This window comes from Physeter macrocephalus, chromosome 11 (assembly GCF_002837175.3).
Source record: "Physeter macrocephalus isolate SW-GA chromosome 11, ASM283717v5, whole genome shotgun sequence".
Classification (NCBI taxonomy): Eukaryota; Metazoa; Chordata; class Mammalia; order Artiodactyla; family Physeteridae; genus Physeter; species Physeter macrocephalus.
Window position 1 is genome coordinate 122327656 of NC_041224.1, and position 19793 is coordinate 122347448.

Genomic DNA, 19793 nt, shown 5'->3' on the forward strand with positions numbered 1-19793 from the left:
TGTGTGTGTGTGTGTGTGTGTGTGTGTGTGTATGTTTGTATCTTGTTAGTCTTTAAAACAATATCTTTCGGAATTATTTATCAATTCTTCTACTATTTTCCTATATCTGTTATAGATTATAGGTAGATTATATCTGTTATTTTTATCCATTCACTCCTCAAATTTTCTTTCAGTTAATTTTGTGCTGTTTTTCAAAAAAAACCCCCCAAACTTAGGCTAAACATAATGTTTCTGGACTTTTATTCATTTGTCTTCATAATGAAAGGATTTAGGGCATAAATTTTTATCTAATTATGGCTTTTTCTGTGTTCTATAAATTTTTATGTATTTACCTTTCCATTAATTTCTAGTGTGTGATTTTTCTCATTGGTCAGGAATTAATTTTCAAGTCATTAAGATATTTCAAACCATTTAAAAATTATTTCTTATATTATTGAATTATCAGTGACTGTGACCTATAATATATTTACTTTTAAATATTTCTTATGGTTTGCTTTGTGGAAATTTTTATAAATCTGTGAGCAAATTAAAATGTAAATTGTCGGGCTTCCCTGGTGGCGCAGTGGTTGCGTGTCCGCCTGCCGATGCAGGGGAACCGGGTTCGCGCCCCGGTCTGGGAGGATCCCACATGCCGCGGAGCGGCTGGGCCCGTGAGCCATGGCCGCTGAGCCTGCGCGTCCGGAGCCTGTGCTCCGCAACGGGAGAGGCCACAGCAGAGGGAGGCCCGCATACCACAAAAAAATAAAAATAAAAAATGTAAATTGTCTCACTGAGTAAAGTAAGATTCCATACTGTCTTAGTTCAGGCTGCTTTAATAAAAATATCATAGTCTGGGTGGGTAGCTTAAACAACAAAAACTTATTTCTTGTAATTTGGAGGCTGGAAAGTCCAAGAACAAGGCACCTGTCTGATGAGAACTTGCTTCCTGGTTCACAGAAGGCTGTCTTCTCGCTGTGTCCTCACATGGCAGAAGGGGCAAGAGAGCTCTCTGGGATATCTTTTATAAGGGCACTAATCCCATTCATTAAGGCTCCATACTCACTCCCAAAGGCCTCACCTCCTAATACCATCACATTGGGGTTTAGGATTTCAACATATGAATTTTGGAGGGACACAAACATACAGTCTGTAACATCCTGCCCCTGACCTTCCAAAACTCATATTCTTCTCACATGCAAAATACATCCATCCATTCCAACAGCCACAAAAGTTTTAACTCATTTTCATCATCATCTCTAAAGTTTGAAGTTCAAAGTCTCTGTAAATATCATCTAAATCAGATTATGAGTGAGACTGAGGTATGATTTATTCAGGGGCAAAATTCTTCTCCAGCTATGAACCTGTGAAAGCAAACAAGTTATGTGCTTCCAAAATACAGTGGTGGGACAGGTAAAGGATAGACATTCCCATTCCAAAAGGGGGAAGTAGGAAAAAAGAAAGGAGTGACAGTTTCCAAGTAAGTACAAAACCTAATGCAGCAAATTCTATTAAACCTTAAGGCTTGAGAATAATCTTCTTTGGCCTGATGCTTTGCCTTCCAGACCTACTGGGGTGGCGATGTCACCATCATGGTTTGGTGGTATGCTGCCCACACCATGGCTCTGTGTAGTGGCCCTGCCCATGCTGCAGCTCTGTGTCAGGGTCCTGCTACTAAGGCACTGGGCAGGGGCATGCTGGCCCATCTGAACCAGAGAGGTGGCCTCACCCTTTGAAACCATTCTGCCTACCCCTACCCTGGACCTGTGATGGCAGTGGCAGCCCTGATAATATCTGAAGTGCCTTAGAAGTAGGGGGAGAAGGGGAGTGGTGTTATTCTTTTCTTGTCTTGAAGAATAACATCTGGCTTCTGTTGAGATGGTTGTTGAGGGCTGTGGTTTATATCCATATTAATCTTCTTACCAAACAGTCACTTTACTGCACCTTTAGTATTCTTTTCCAGGAATACTTTCTTATTTTGCAATATAGATAGGCTGAGAATTTTCCAAATCTTTAAGTTCTAGTTCTTTTTTGCTTAACAGTTCCATCTTCAAATCGTTTCTCTCTTTTCACATTTTACCATAAGCAGTCCAGAGGAACCAGGCCACTCCTTCAATACTTTGCATAGAGGTCTCCTCAGCTAAATATCCAATTTCATTGCTTTCAAGTTCTTCCTTCCACAGAACACCAGAACATGAACTCAATTCAGTCAAGTTCTTTGCCACTTTATAATAAGGATCACCTTTTCTCCAGTTTCCAATAACATGTTCCTCATTTCCATCTGAGACCTCATCATAACGGCCTTTATGGTCCATATTTCTACCACCATTCTGCTCAGGATTACTTAAATATTCTCTAAGAAGATTGAGGTTTTCTCTCCAGTTCTCCTCTTTTCTTTCTGAACCCTCACCATAACTACCCTTAATGCTCATATTTCTAGCATGTACCTCTAAACCCTTCCAGCTGCTATCAATAAACCAGTTGCAAAGTCACTTCAACTTTTTAAGTTATTTGTTATGGCAGCATCCCACTCTCAGTACCCAAATCTGTAGCAGTCAAGGTTCTCCAGAGAAACAGAACATCTGGAGGCTGAGAAGTCCCACAATCTGCCATCTGCAAGCTGAAGACCTAAGAAGGCCAGTGGTGTAATCCAGTCTTGAGTTTGAAGGCCTGAGAACCAGAGGAGCCAGTGATGTAAATTCTACTTCAAGGGCAGAAGATGAGATGTCTCAGCTCAAACAGTGAAGCTGGAAAAGAGCAAATTCCTCCTTCTTCCACCTTTTGTTCTATTTAGGCCCTCAACAGATTGGATGATGCCCATCCACACTGGGGAAGGCAATTCAGTGAGTCCACCAATTCAAATGCTAATCTCATCCAGAAATACCCTCATAGACACCCCAGAAATAATGTTTAATGTGAGTACCCCATGGCCAATCAAGTTTACACATAAAATTAACCATCATATGTATAAACATAGAAAAAAAATCACTGAAATAAAACTTTAGAAGATGAATTTAAGGAGAGTCACTCTGGAGATCTGCCTGAATTAGTGCATTGGAAAACTCAAGAGGAAGAAATATCTAAAAACTAAGAACAAATACAGAGAGATAAATTATAACAAAGACATTTGGTTAAAGATTCATTTTCCACACAACATTTCTATGGAAATTATTGGAGCCTGTGCATCATCAAAATAATGGTGTATAAATCAAGGAAGGTGTAAACAAAATGGAGGGAACAGGATCCAACACAAAAGAGAGGCAAAGAAATTTGCTGAGTGTTGGTGAAGAGACACACCAAATGACAGCTGTACAGCAGGCCTAAAATGAATCAGTCTAGATTCAAACAGGTCAGAAGGCTCAAGGAGAGACTTCAAGAAGATGAAATTAATAAAATACCTAATGGGTCTGAGTCTGTTGAGAAGAGATTTATACAAGCTCTGGAGAATATGGGGGGGAAAATTAATGTTAAAAGTGTAGAAAAGTAAAAAATGGAAAAAAAGATAAATTCTTAATTAGGGAAAATAATCATAGTAAACATGATTCAGCTATCATAGTATTTACATGGTCAACATAAACATTGGATATTAATCTAAGCAATAGATATGGATCCTGTAGTATGATCCTGTGGTATTGATACCAGAGGCCTTTAGAAGGGCTGGCTAGCGGGATAGTGTGGAGGAGAGAGACTAGGAAAAAAATGGGTATTGATCTATTTTAACTTTATAAGATTTTGGAAGAACAAGGGAACCCAAGTGTTTGTGTGTGTGTGCATGTGCATGCATGTGTGTGTATTTGTGTGTGGTGAGAATGGTGGTTATATGTGAAAAAGAGCTAAATTCTCATCTTTTGTAATAGATATTATCAGTAGATAGTAATGCCTATAACTGAAAGTTAGGAAGAATGTAAGACTGTAAGAATGTTATTTAGAGATTGGGAGTAAATACCAAAAACCAACAGGAAGAGTTGAAGCAGTTGCCTCCCAGGGTGAGAAATTTGAAATATGTGGGGCCTGATGTTTTTCATAACAAGTCTTATAAAGTTTTAAATGAGGTACATGTGTGATTTTGCCAAAAATAACCCCCACAAACCTAAATTAAAAATAAAATGGAATAACGAAAGACAACAGAGACTTAATAGATCCAGGAGATGTATAAGGAGGAGTTCTACAATGTTAAAAAAATACGGAGAGAGAAAATAACAAGAACTCATATGAGAAGAAAGACCTAAGTCTGCATCTTGAAGGATACCCCATTCCCTCACCCTGACCCAAGTTTCAGTTAGCATTGATGAGAACAACTGATAATAGGCATATCCCTATAAAATTTTCAAAATCCAAGGAAAACAATAAAATCTTGCTGGGTTCCAGATAGAAAAAACAAGTTACTTGTGAAGGAGAAAAAATCAGACTGAGATTGGATTTCCTGCATCCAAGTTTGGAGACTAGAAGATGGTAGGATAATGTCAATGGACTAGTGAGAGAATTACACCCCATGAATCCTGTACTAGGCTAAGCTATCAGTCATCTGTCAGGGAGAGAGAGATTTGCAGATTTTTGAGGAGTCAGAGATTAGAGAAGTCTTGAGAAAGTATACTAACCAACAAAAGGGTTTGAACAGTGACTGTAGGATATGGGAAGATAAAAAAGAGAGGAAATAGTGGTAAGCAGTGAAGCTGTCAGTATACACATGGTCCAATTTCAGTGGTTAGTGAAGCTGTTTCCAATTGTTGGAAAATGCTTCCTGTAAGTTCTAAAGAAGTATTCTTTTTTCTCTACCTTTCAGCTTGAAAATTTTCAAAATAAAAATTTGCAAGACTTTTACCTAGATTTACCAATTTCTCATGTAGTATATCACTTCTAATTCTTTAGAAATGGCTGATTGTAGGGCAGGAAAAATACAAGGTGAGCCTGTGTTGTTTTAACATGACAGAAAGTAAGGAAATGTGCCAAGATGAATGGGGACCTGTCAAAAGGGCAGAGAGTGCGCACAGATGATTTACTGGGGAGTACCTTTTGGAAAAACACCTGTAAGGGAGTGAACAAAGCAGGATTGGAAGAGAGGAAAGTTCACCTGTGATGCAGTTCATCTTCTGCATTGTGAACTCTGGACCTGAGATGGTCCAGCTATGGCTGTTGTATTTGTCCATTTGTTGTCAAAGTTGGGCAAAGGAGTGTGAAGAGATAGATACCTTTCATACATACCCTTCATATGACTAACATGTTTGTCATCTGGGTGATAAAAAATACTCTTTCCTGCATTTGTGTGACAGAAGTCTAACCTCTTTCTGATGACCAAGGTCAATTACTTCTTCCAGATTGGTGACTCCTTTCCTTGCCCTCTGGTTTCTTGGCCCAAGGTACTTGAAGTGACCAGGTAGCAGTTGTAACTTAAAGTTTAATGGGCTATGTCCCTTGGTAAGAACAAGACCTCTAGGTTCATAGAACCTAGCATTGCAGGGAAGGCAAATATAAATTTCAAAGTGGGTCACTGGGAATGATGAGGCCATTCCTGCTTCCTCCCCTTTGTTTCTTGCTTGCATGTATGTTACTGATTACAGATGCCATACCATAATGGTTATTGATTTAGGGTATAACTGCATCCTGGAGGAGGGTGTCTATTTTCACATGGTATCATCTCCTCAACCATGCCTTCAGAATGCTCTTCCATTGCTCTCTCAGACTGGCAGCTTCTGAATGTTGCAGTGTGTGGTACAACCAGTGGACCCAATGGTCTGTGCTCACATCTCCTTCTCTATGAAGAAGATCCCTTGGTCTGTAGCAAAGTTAGGCAGGCTATAAAGTGAACCAGAAACATTGGTAGGTCTCAGGTGCTGGTTACTACCTTATGGTCAGGAAAGGCAAATCCATATCTGTAATATGTGCTGATTCTGGTCAAGGTGAATCACTGCCCCTTCCAGAGTGGAAAGGGTCTAATGTAATCAGTTTACACCGTCTCATGATCTCTTGGAGGTAATGTGCCATATTGGGGGTTCAGCTTTGGTCTCTGTCACTGGGAGATTGGATGATCTGTTGTAGCAGTTAGCTAGATCAACCTTGGTGAGAGGGAGCCCATACTATTGGGCCCATGCATAGTCTCTGTCCATGCCACCATGGCGACTATGTCCATTATGCCAGCACTAAGGGGGTCAGTGACAAGCTGGATGATGTCAGCTGGTTAGTATTCTGTATACTTAGCTATTTAGTGCCTCTTTCGTGGTGGAGTGTCTTCTGATGGGTATTAATACGTGATACAAAGATTCTCGTATTTTATGTCCACTCCCACAGTCCTATCCTCATACACTGTTCCCAGGAAAACCACTTAAGAGACTTTGTAATCTTTTCAGTGAAGTTAAAGCAGCCCAAAACACATCAAAATGGTGTTTTGATATGTAGGGAGGAACTAGTGGAGGGAAAGAGGAGGAAGGCGGAAGAAAGAGATGGATTATAAATTAAGGTTTCAGAACTTAACTGGGAAAGGATGAGATCAACCTTAGAATGGAAGGCAAGAAGGAAAGAGGAATGAATGGAAAATAGAAGATCTGAGGCAAATGGGAAAAACATGAAGGAATTTCCATCAGATTTTGCTTAGTGAAATAGGTGTCCAGATTATCTGCTAAGAGTGCATGTGTACAGAACCCTGTGAAAATTGGTCCTCTACCCACCACACTTCTTTTGCACATTCTTTGACCCTTTCTTGACTGAGAGTAAGCAGCCATGCTCCCTGGAAGTGACTTTCCAAAGAGTTCTGAAGGAGAGAGCTCTTTAGTTCTCGTTCAAACTCAGATAGGAGACTTGGGTGCCCTGGAGTGCCACAGAATTCATATGAGGATCTCAATAGATCTCAAACTCATGTTTGTGATCCTGGGTTATGTAACTAATATGGATAATTCAAATAATGCAACTTTCAGATTCCTTTGTACCTCAACAATGCTGACTCATTATCAAATAAATAAAAGTTATTTACTCTGAATGTTTCCTCTTAGTTGGTCCTCTTAATTGATAAGAGAGTCCATCAGTATCTTGTTTTAGATTACCCTATGAAAGTGAAGAATTTATGGATTACATGCTGATGGGAGAATTACCTGCTGAGGTAACTTCATATTTATTCTTTATTCTACTGATTTCATATATATGAATTTTGTAAAATGTGGGGTTTTTGCATGAGGTAAAAGCACATGCATAAGGAAGTATATAATGTGCATATCTGGAGCCAAAATATTTATTTAAAATTATTTGAATTAATAAAAGTTTATATGTAGTGATATTTGCTTTGCCTATGCTTTTTGACTGTCATTCATTTATTCATTTGCCATATACTTGCTACAATATGTAGGTTCTGTTCCAGGTGCTGGGAATATAAATGCACAAAAGATACAGTCCCTGAATTTTAAGGAGTTTATGGTCTGGTTGTAGGAGACAAGTATTGTAATAAACCAAGTACTATAGTATATTGTATGTGCTAAGAAAGAAATATATACAGGATGGACTAGGGCCCAAGGGAGGGAGTGGTCAATTTCTGCCTCAGAAGTATGGGAACCTGCTGTCAAGAAAGGTTTTACTGATGAAATGGTGACTGAATCTTGAAAGGTAAGAAAGTGTGTTTGTTGTTTGACATTAGATAACATGAAGTCTTTGAGGCCAAAGAACTTCATCTATACACGTTTGTATTCTGGCACAACGGAAAAATTTGCCAGTGAGTCTCTAAGGTTTCCAAACAATTTCAAGTTTAAAACTTAATATTATAAAGGTTTTTTTTTTCAAATACCAGCAGGTGGCAATATTATCCCATGAAAAAAGAATGATCGCCAAAAGCTGAAAATGACATTCCAGAATTTCCAAATCTGGTAATGAGGGTGTTCTGGGTTAAAAATGGATGAGAAAATGTGAGTTTGACAATTTTTTTCTTGGCAGGCCAGCTTTTCCTTGAATAAGCCAATGTCTGAACTCCCCAATCCCGCTTCCCATTCATTCTGAGCCCCAGAGATCTCCATAAAATGGACTTGGACACCTCTCATTCAAAGGCCTGTGGGAGTCTGAAGCCCTTTTCAAGACTTCTGCACTACGTTGACCCAGAAACAAAACTGAGCTCCCTGCCTGATGTCCAGTAAAAGCCAATCTGCATAAAATATTCATGAATTTAAGAGACTTTAGTGAAGACTTGGGGAAAGGATAACAGCAGAGTTTACACAGCAGCAATGCAAACAAGCACAAATGAATCAGCCTCCCAGGTCTCAGAATGTCCTTTGGCCACCCACCATCATGGAATTTCACAGAATTCTTTTGTTTCAGCCCTTCTTTATCTGTTGGCTCCTCTTTTTCCCTTCTTGGCCCTGGAACTTCAAATTCTTCTCCTTCTCTCCCCCTCCCCCTCTCTCCATCTCCTTCCAATTTCCCTGTCCCCTCTCCCTGCCTCTTCCTCTCCTTCTCCCTTTTTCTCTCTCCTGGTCTTCTACCCCCAAACCCACTAAGGTGCTGTACGGTAGAGGGCCCTTCACTCTGTGTGATTCCCCACTTCCTTGAAGGCAGTAGTAGCAGTTTATTACCTTGAAACAGAAAGCAGAACAATTTTTCTGTTTTCAGTGTAATAAAAATACTTTAAAAAACATGCCCTGCAGATATTAAAAAAAAAACACCACCTGTGATCATGGTTTTCAGCTAGTGTTTGCAGGTTTTTTTTTAGCAGGGTGATGTTAAATGAGCTTGTTAGGGTCCTCTGCACCTCTCTCCATCTACCATGTGCCTAGAAAATAAACCCCAGTTTCTTCCATGATCTATCATATTTGCATTATTTGCTCTTGATTTTTTCTTTCCATAGGGTTCTTTATCTGTGCAAGTCAATGTGGTCCCAGAATTAGGGCCAATTAGGAAATTGTGATTGCTTTGCTATAGGGGACCATTTTTCCCCCTAAACTTTTATTATGGAAATGTTCAATATAAAGAATATCCGTAAAAATTATTGAGTCTATCACCTAGAGTCTATGATTGTTAACATTTTGTTATATTTGCCTTCTGTCCATCTAATTTTTTGATGCATTTCAAACTAAGTTGCAGGCATAAGTACATTTCACTCCTAGACATTTTAGCATGCATGTAATTAACTAGAGTTTAATATTTATTTTCAGGTTTTTTTTTTTTTGTTTTTGTTTTTTTTGTGGTATGCGGGCCTCCCTCTGCTGCGGCCTCTCCCGTTGCGTCCATGGCTCACGGGCCCAGCCGCTCCGCGGCACGTGGGATCCTCCCAGACCGGGGCGCAAACCCGGTTCGCCTGCATCGGCAGGCGGACGCGCAACCACTGCGCCACCAGGGAAGCCCCAGGTTTTTTTTTTTTGAAGTAAAATTTATGTAACAGTGATATTCAAATCTTAAGCGTACCATTAGATAAGTTTTGAGCAATGCAAAAGTCTGGGTTATCTAAACCCCTATCAAGATACAGAAAATGTACATAGAGGATTTATTTGTTTGCTAGTTTCTCCACACACAGGGAGTGTAAAATGGTTAAATTCTAGACATTTCCAGGTCTGAGTACACTATTGGTGAGAAATTACTTATTATAGTATAAGGGATTTTAAGTGAGTTTTATTTTATAAGTACAGAAACAGATTAAGGTCTGCATTTGTGCTTTTTGCTGTTGTTTCAGTTTGAGCTCAGTGACTTTACAAGTAAGCAGAAACACTCAGAAGCAAAATGGTCAGTGCCTGTGAGTTAAGAGTAGGAACTAGGTCTACTTTTTGATCTATATCTCAACTACCTGGAATGCTTTATACCTTTGGCACTCAATAAATATTTCTTGTTGCCATACTATCTGCTACAAAAATTTACTAGATCTATTTTATGGCTATTGTTTGTGTACCTAAAAAATAGTCATGGGACTATAGAAGTCAAAGCCATGGAAAGTGTCACACATCCTTCTCAGCTGTTCATCAGTCAGTACTTAAAGTAAGGTTAAAGGTATAGGGTAAAGTTACAGAGCTTCTCAAGGGCGCAGAGGTAAAGAAAGAATGATAGCTAAATTCAGACAGAACAGCACTGAGGTTCCAGGAAACCTAGATTCTGAGTTCTTTTATGCTTCCTATTGGAGTTCAGATCCAGTGCTTGACCTTCCCAGGGCCTGTAGGTTCATGCAGATGAGTAGTTACTGCTTCTTGAAGGTGTTTGTATGGAAGATTCCTGATACATGCTTACAGAAAGAAATATATAGCAAAACAGTGGCATGTTATTTTTTTAAACTAAGTTATAGTCAGGAAATTCGGATATCTTTTTAAATGCTGCATCCAAATTCCAACAACCCAAATGTCCACTGAGGCCCATTACAAACCATTGCTTGCCATTCTTTTTTTTTTTAATCTAAATATAGTTGATTAGCAATGTTGTGTTAGTTTCTGGTATACAGCAAAGTGATTCAGTTTAATATATAATTATGTAAATATATGTACTTTTTTCAGATTATTTTCCATTATAGGTTATTACAAGATACTGAATATCACTTATATGTGGAATCTAAAAAAAATGATACAAATGAACTTATTTACAAAACAAACACCCACAGACATAGAAAACAAATTTATGGTTACCAAAGGGAAAAGGGGCGGGGCGGGATAAATCAGGAGCTTGGGATTAACAGATACACACTATTATATATAAAGTAGATAGACAACAAGGACCTACTATAGCACAGGGAACTGTATTCAATGTCTTATAATTGCCATACTTTGTTTTTGAGTTGGTTCCTGCTTCACTGACTTAAAGTCAAATATGCAGAGTGAAATCTGTCTCTCAATTGCTATCTTGATCACAGATCTTTTTGTTCACAGATGGAAATTTTCTCCAGAAGAAATAACAGTAGTATTTTGGTCTGTGTTCAGTTTTGGAGAATAAAAGTCACTCTAACCGGTTTAAGCACAAAGAGATTCATCACGGAGTATTAAATGGCTCACAGATTCTAGGTTGAGCTTCCAAGAATGGTTCCCAACTCACACTGGCTGGCAAGGGATTGTTGCTTTTACCCCAAGCAGGATACTATAGTATCAGAAAGACACCACCAAAACTATCAGCTCCTGAGCCTCTGCCACGAGCAGAAAATAGTCTGCCAATTTAGGAAGCTGCTGTTACAGCTGCTGTCCCAGACTGTGCCACTGCTGTTCTAAGCCACACCAACAGAAGTGAATGCCAAAGTCAAGATTAACATCTGATCATAGGAACTTGAAAAAAACCTAGAACCCTAGGTACAAAGGGATTGAAAAATAGTTTTCAGCTCTTTAGCTTCAGCATATTAGAAGAAGGAGTTAGAACATGTACTGAGTGAGCCATTTCAGTGTCTTCTAGAAATAGCTAACATTTGGAGAGTTTATCAAATGGCAACATAGGAGGCTCTGAACATTCTTCCTCCCATGGATGCAACAAGTGTATAGCTGCATTCTAAGAAATTTCCTCTGAAAAAAATCGAGAAACTAGCTAAGCAACTCCTACGTATCAGGCATATGAGAAAATACAAAATGGGTAGGAAAGGCTGAGACACACACTCGCCATAAACTCCACCCCCAGCAGTGTCATACTATTGAGAGGGAACTCCAACTCTCAGCTTCTGTCTGAGGAGCAGAGTTTGGACTGCACATCTAGCATCCCAACTTTTGACTTCCCCATGAGGGCTGGGTTTCCAAGACACCTAGCCCACAGCTAACATCATACTTAATGGTGAAAGGCAAAAAACTACCTCTAACATTAGGAACAAGGCAAAGACGCCACTTTTGTCACTTTGTTCAGCATGGTACTGTAAGTTGTAGCCCGAACAATTAGACAAGAAAAATAAATAAAATAATCCAAATCAAAAAGGAACAAATAAAAGTCTCTTTTTGCAGATGACATGATATTATATTTAGAAAACCATAAGGACTCCACTATAAAACTGTTAGGACTAATAAAAATTCAGTAAATTTTCAGGATACAAAATCAATATACAAAAATTAGATGCTTTTCTATACATTAACAGTGAACTATCAGAAAGAGAAGTTAACAATCTCATTTGTAATTGCATCAAAAACAATAAAATACTTAGGAACAAATATAACCAAGGAGGTGAGAGATCTGTACACTGAAAACTATAAGACATTGATAATAGAAATGAAGTTTATGGTGAGTGTGCGTCTCAACCAAATAAATGGAAAGATATTCCATGGTCGTGGATTAAAAGAATATCGTTGAAATGTCCATTCAATGTCATCTCTATCAGAATTCCAATGGCATTTTTCATAGAAATAGAACAAACAATCTTAAAATTTGTATTGAACCATAGAAGTCCCCCAAAAGTGAAATCAATCTTGAGTAAGAAGAACAAAGCTGGAGGCATCACACTTCCTAACTTCAAACTATATAACAAATCTCTAGTAATCAAAACAGTATGGTATTGGTATAAAAACAGACATGTAGATCAATGGAACAGAACAGTGAGTACAGAAATAAACCCATGTATATAAGGTCAGTTAATTTTTGACAAAAGAGGCAAGAATATGCAATGGGGAAAGGATAGTCTCTTCAGTAAATGTTGGGAGTACTGGATATCCGCATGCAGAAGAATGAACTGGATCCCTGTATTACACCATACACAGAATTAACTCAAAATAGATTAGGGAATAGGCCCTAATTAAAGGTGCTGGTGAGGTTGTGTTACTTTCTGAAGGCTCCGGGGAAGAATCCATTTCCCTGCCTTTTCCATTTTCTAGAGGCTTCTTATACTCCTTGGCTTGTGGTCTCCTTCCTCTATACTCAAAACCAGCAAAGGACACCTGAGTGAAAAATCCTTATTTAAAATTGTGTTTCTTCAATTATAAGTATTTTGAACATATTTTTCATTTGTCTTGCTCATATCACATTTATTTAGTTCATTTTGTAACAGTTTTGCACAGGCCCTGTATTCAAGTCTTTCTGTTTATTATTCATCTATAGAGGACTGCTTGCCTAGAGAATTATGGGTGTACTCTCCTTGACTTGACTTCCTACTCTACTTTAACCTGGTACTTTCTCAATTGTACTCTTAGAGCTGGTTTTGAGTTGAAGGCCTGGAAGCATACGGCTTGTAATCTTTGTTAAGGCCTTTAGCTACCTGGTAGTAAAGGGAAAGAACTGAGGTTGCTGTCAACTGGTATATACAGTTTGGGTGTGTTGAATCACATCCCCTGAGCACACATCATTTCTGGGGGTGCTTTCTCTGAACCTTGGTCTTCCTTCACATCCAGAGAAGCAGGTAGCCCCAGGAAGAGGAGGGACCAATGTGCAGCTCGGTGGCTCACGGACATTTTGTTTGGTGGCATCACAGTGATTATTTCTTTGTGCTCAGCAGTTATTTGTCATATACTTCATACTTAAGATATTGCTTCCTACCCCTCAAGGATATCCTTTTGAGTAATTTGACGATGAAGAGAAGAGATGAAGGTAGCTTATAATTGGATTGTTTGGTTTTTTTTTGTGGTTGAGTTGTATGAGCTGTTTGTATATTTTGGGTATTAGGCCCTTGTTGGTTGCATCATTTGCAAATATTTTCTCCCAGTCCATAGGTTGTCTTTTCATTTTGTTTATGGTTTCCTTTGCTGTACAAAAGCTTGTAAGTTTAATTAGGTCCCATTTGTTTATTTTTGCTTTTATTTCTATTGCCTTGGGAGACTGACCTAAGAAAACATTGGTACGATTTGTGTCAGGGAATGTTTTGCCTATGTTCTCTTCTAGGAGTTTTATGGTGTCATGTCTTAATTTAAGTCTTTAAGCCATTTTGAGTTTATTTTTGGTATGGTATGAAGGTTTGTTATAACTTCATTGATTTAAATGTGGCTGTCTGACTTTCCCAACACCACTTGCTGAAGAGATTGTCTTTTTTCCACTGTATATTCTGTTGGCTTTTAATCAATTTGAAGCCAGATTGTAACAATCAGGATCATTTAAGGTACTAATAGTGGACAAACAAAATGTCTACTATATAGACATCAAAAAATTAAAATCTTTGTAATTTTGTCTTGGAATTCATTGAGTTGTAGAACAATGTTCATATTTTGTTTTTGCTTAAAAAAGGAAATTAATATGGTAAATTAAGGAGACTAGGGGGCTTCCCTGGTGGCACAGTGGTTGCGCGTCCGCCTGCCGATGCAGGGGAACCGGGTTCGCGCCCCGGTCTGGGAGGATCCCACATGCCGCGGAGCGGCTGGGCCCGTGAGCCATGGCCGCTGAGCCTGCGCATCCGGAGCCTGTGCTCTGCAACGGGAGAGGCCACAACAGAGGGAGGCCCGCATACCACAAAAAAAAAAAAAAAGGAGACTAGGAAATTTGTGAATATACATGCATGTTTATATATGCCAAATAAATATAAACATTTGCTACTCAAACATGCACTATATTGTACAAATGTTCTTCATTAGCTATTTTTCCAGATCCAGCTCAAGGACTTATTTATCTATCCTTAGGAATTTTAGCACACAGAAGATGTTTTAGACAACACAAGATGAACAGAAGCACAGTTTATCACATTTATCAGTTAATTGCAATATTGATATGTAATTAACTCTAATGGATTCAACAGTCATAAAGAAATCATTAAGTTGATTTTTTAAACTAAGAGCATTGTCACAGTTAACTAACTGCTGATGACCATTTGCATTTCACAAACATTACTCCTGTCTATGAGTATATCCAGGCTATGCTGTTGTTGGCTCAGGCTCTGAACTTGAACCCTGTGTAAAGCTGCAAGTTATAGCCCTTATCTTAGTCATTGGGCTTGGGCTGTTTCTTAAAACTCTAAAAACTGGCTTGGTTACTGTTAGTTCTCCCTTCTGAAAACTGCATTTTCTTGTGAGCTAGTAGACAAATTCAACTTTTCCTACTGATAAATGAAAGATTTAGAGCAGCAGTTCTCAAAGCAGTTCGCTTCTTCAGGGAGTCTGCAAGGTCAAAACTGTTTCCATAATAATACTCAGACTTTTATTTCTCCCTTTTTCTTCCAGAGGCTACAGCACATGATAGTATAGTTGCTCTGATATTAATATGTGATGAGTTTATTATGATTTTTAAAAATTTTTGCTAAATAAGTAAATACATATTTAAATATTTTCTCAGTTTTAATTTATTATATGGTAATAAACGATTGACTGAACCCACATAAACAAAAGCTCTTTGGGGCCCTCCATAATGTTTAAAGGGATCCTGAGACCAAAAAGTTTGAGTACTGCTGGTTTAGTGTAATGTAAACAGTTGTTTGAAGACATTAGTGTTCATAGAAATTCTAAATGTACTTCTTGGGTATTTAGACATTATTTTCTGGATCCTATATAGTTGCCACAAACTTGTGTTGCATTAGCACGGTAATAAAATACTGTTCAGGGTTTTTTTTTCAGTATTTCTACGAAAATGGTACATGATCCTTGTGATGCACATTTACAACTGATATCACTTGCCATTCATTATGGGATAACTGATTTGCCAACTTGAGGCTTTAAATAATTGTGGATTCTTCATTACGGATTCAAGTGCATCTTATAACAAATAACTATGACTCATTCTAAACAACTGATAATAAATAAGCTTTCAAGTCAGAATTATCACAAATCTTTTCTGAAGACATTTATCTTGGTTTATTTGGATTATGTACTTTGTATCTACATATTGCTTATCTTTTGAGATTAATAGTTATATTTACCTTATTTAGGGAATCTGCATCAATGAGTAAGATTCTTTAAAACATGCTGGTGAAAGTAATTTTAGTTAGGTTTAGGTAACCAAAAATAGCAACATGTAAAACCTCTTTAATGTGTATAATCTCAAGGTTTAAAAATTTTTTAAATTTCCAATGTTCCCAATATTTATACCAACATGAAGTTTTTGAATAATGGTACTGTTTGTCTTAAATGGCATTTTGAAATAACTGTGTAAGTGTGGAAATTCATGTAGAGGTTTATTTTGATTATAAATATTAATAACATGTTAATATTTATTGAACTATATTATATGCTTGAAAAATGTGAAATATTTTATGAATCCTCTTTTTAGATAGGCTTAATTGATGAGAGAAAAGAGATACTTTGGGGAAGAAGATTATTGTAAATTGTAAAATGTTCAATTATTCATATATATTTCAATTATTATGAAAATAACTATAGTGGAAAAAATATAGTGAAACATATTAGAGAATTACTTCCAAGTATAATACCATTCTGGTATGTTGGAGGACATGACAAAAGCCATTTAGTACTCTAAAAATTAATCTAACTATGTGAAGTAAAACCTCAGTTAACTTCCATGATAGGGTATTCTTTTGGTTAATAGATGATAAAAGATGATTGGCATTGAAAAGATAGTTTGTTATAGTTTGCAAGAGGAGGAGGCATGCCATGCCATGCAGGGCCAGATGGGGAAGCACAGGGGTAGGTCAGAATGCAGAAGGAGTGAGGGGAAAGCATGGGCCAGGGCCTTTATTGTGGTTCTTGTGGGAAGGATTGGGAAAGGCAGAGTATAAGTAGCTGAACAAGTTTAGTTTGAGTAATTTCTGCAGGCTCTGAGATATAAGGGTGGTTCCTAGTTGTCTGGTACCTGGTCCTGGGGTGATTTAGGCCTGGGAGATAGTGTACCAGATTGCAGGAGTCTCATAAAAGTTGTCAAAATATCATAAAAAACATGATTAATATACTGACATACCATGTGTTTATTTATCTTTAATTACCTGTGTCCCTCCATAGAATACAAGCTCTGTGCGGCAGCTCTTTGTCTACTTTATTTCTGCAGCAGTCCGAGAACTTAGAATGGTACCTGCACATGATGATTATTTGTTGAGTCAAGGAGAGATCTAGTGAGCCATAAACCTACTCTTCTTTTTATGTTCTCATTGTTGTTGTCATCTAAGGTTCAAATCTCTTGGTCCTTGTTCCCTGCATCTCCATCCCCATTATATCAATTGCTGAGTCTGTCAGGTCTACCACTGAAATATCTCTGGTATCTGTTTTTTGATTCAGATTCCCAGTTGATTGTTCAGGCCCTCCTTAAATCTTGCCTGGATTATGAACGTAAGTGCATACTTTGTATTTTATACCTTTTACTTAACCTGCTTTAAAAGTTATGTAATATTATTATGTTCCTTATTTATTTTTGACCCTCACAGCAATCTTATGAGGTCATTTCAGTTAACTCCATTTGCAGAAATAGAGTCTGAGATCCAGGAAGACAAGTAATTTGCCCGAGATTAGTGCAAGTAGCAGAGCTAGAACCTGATTTGCCCATCTTCTCTCCCTAGCCCCGTTTCCTATTATACCTTGCTTGATTAATTTCTCGGTCTTATCACTCCTTTGCTTTAGAACTTCTTGTGGGTTTTCATGGCTTATAGACAAGTCCAACCTCCTTGGCCTGACTTTTACTGAGTTGTTTCCAATCAGTTGTAAAGCCAAAGTCATCTCTGTACAGTAACTTGGACACATGATACTTTATCACCTGGACTGTTCATTAGATAATTAGGTAATTGGCACATTAGATAATTCAAGGCCCACCTTCTCCATGGACTATTTTCATTGCCTTCGCCCTCTTCCCACCCTAGTTCTATGGAAATTTCTCCTTTTTCTGAACTCTAACCTTTTACCTATAACTCTCGTATAACACTTAGAGAAACAATCTTGTAGTATAGCTGTCTGTGTTCATTTTATCTTTCTGTAGGTCTGTATCTTATTGCTGCAGGTCCTATACAGCAGAAATCAGCACTGAAAAGTTTTTGCTTTCTGTGGCTCACTCCTCCACCTCCCAACATCAGCAACTAGTACATTGCTTTGTGTATTTGTACCTGATTAGAATGCATTGGATAAACTATTAATCTTTTGGGTGAATTGGGGCATATTCATTGAGAATACAATATGCTAAAATTAGCTCAAGCATTCACTGAGGATAAGTGGATTAATGAATTACCATAAGGCACTTAGGTTTTATTTGAGAACCCTCTGAAATCTCAATATATCCCTATATATTTTCATTTAAAATAATCCTTAATGAATTAAATAAATGCTTTTTATACTCTTTATTTGAGTTTTTGTGTTAGAAGCCTTACATTCCATTTTTAACACCACTTGAAGTTTTAAGATCTAGTGAATATTAAAGCCCAGCCCTTAGCAGACAAAAGATAACTTGAGAATAGAAAATCACAAACTTGTATTTTTTAAGGTCCCCATGATGAACCATATAAATTATGTTCTAGTATTTGTTTTATCTTTCTACTTTCTGTGAATACTTCTGTGTTCTATAAAATGCCACAATCCATAATATCAATTGGGAAAATAAACTTACAAGTTTGCAAAAAGGGTATTATTTTTAGAGATATTATACAATTTTCAGTGTTGATATTTAGCACCTGTATTGTTTTCCTGTAACTGATGTAACAAATTACCACAAGCTTGGTGGCTTGAAACATCAGAAATTTATTCTCTTACAGTTCTGGAGGCCAGAAGTACAGAATCTTTATCACTACGCTGAAATCAAGGTGTTGGCAGGGTGACATTCCCTCTGGAGGCTCTAGGAGAGAATGCATTCCTTGCCTCTCTAGCTTTTGGTGGTTGCCAGCATTCCTTGGCTTCTGGCCACATCACTCCAATCTTTTTTTTATTTTTACTTTTATTTTTTTTTTGCGTTACGTGGGCCTCTCACTGCTGTGGCCTCTCCCGTTGCGGAGCACAGGCTCCGGACGCACAGGCTCAGCAGCCATGGCTTATGGGGCCAGCTGCTCCGCGGCATGCGGGATCCTCCCGGACCGGGGCACGAACCCGTATCCCCTGCAGTGGCAGGCGGACTCTCAACTACTGTGCCACCAGGGAAGCCCCACTCCAATCTTTAAAAACCAGCATCTTTAAATCTCTCTCTGCTCTGTCTTTATATCACTTTTTCTTCTACGTGTAGTTAAATCTCCTTCTTATAAGTATATATATAATTACATTTAAGGCCCACCTGGTTAATTGAGGATGATCTCTCCATCTCAAGACCCTTATCTTTATCACATCTGTGAAGACCTTTTTGCTTATTAGGTAACATTTACAAGTTCCTGGATTTACAACCTGATATATTTGGGGAACCATTGTCAGCCTACCAGAATAACCTAACACGGCTTTCTAAAGGAAGATAAGGAGTAGCCTGATGTTTTGACAATAACAGAGTTTTCATTTGAAATATTCCTAGTGGAACCTCTTAGAAATGGGCAGAATGACTTAGTTTAACCCTTTGACACTGTGCTTAAATGTTATTAGCCAATTAACTGTAAACACATTTTGAAATTATGCTCTTCAAACTTTTGTTCTTTGAAAAATTAACAGGTTGGGACTTCCCTACTGGCACAGTGGTTAAGAATCTGCCTGCCAGTGCAGGGAACACAGGTTCCAGCCCTGGTCCGGGAAAATCCCACATGCTGTGAAGCAACTAAGCCCGTGCACCACAACCACTGAGCCTGCACTCTAGAGCCCGTGAGCTACAACTACTGAGCCCGTGTGCCACAACTACTGAAACCAGCGCACCTAGAACCTGTGCTCCACAACAAGAGAAGCCACTGCAATGAGGAGCCCACACATTTCAATGAAGAGTAGCCCCTGCTCACTGCACCTAGAGAAAGCCCGTGCACAGCAATGAAGACCCAATGCAGCCAAAAATAAATAAATAAATAATAATAAAAAGAAAAATTTACAGGGCTTCCCTGGTGGCGCAGTGGTTGCACGTCCGCCTGCCGATGCAGGGGAACCGGGTTCGCGCCTCGGTATGGGAGGATCCCACATGCCGCGGAGCGGCTGGGCCCGTGAGTCATGGCCGCTGAGCCTGCGCGTCCGGAG

The 19793-nt window shown here is 38.4% G+C and overlaps 2 long non-coding RNA genes across 2 annotated transcripts in view; both read left to right on the top strand.

Moving 5' to 3' along the window:
* LOC102992260 (uncharacterized) overlaps positions 1–8719 on the top strand; it is a 45954-nt gene extending 37235 nt beyond the window's left edge. Inside the window, exon 5 of the long non-coding RNA XR_008618658.1 lies at positions 7888–8719. This is a non-coding gene — a long non-coding RNA (uncharacterized lncRNA). The remainder of the gene's footprint in view (positions 1–7887) is intronic.
* Positions 8720–16278: 7559 nt separating this feature from the next.
* LOC114487144 (uncharacterized) lies at positions 16279–19772 on the top strand. Its single transcript, XR_003681910.2, has 3 exons — positions 16279–16795; positions 16959–17009; positions 19287–19772. It is a non-coding gene; the product is annotated as an uncharacterized lncRNA (long non-coding RNA).
* Positions 19773–19793: the final 21 nt, after the last annotated feature.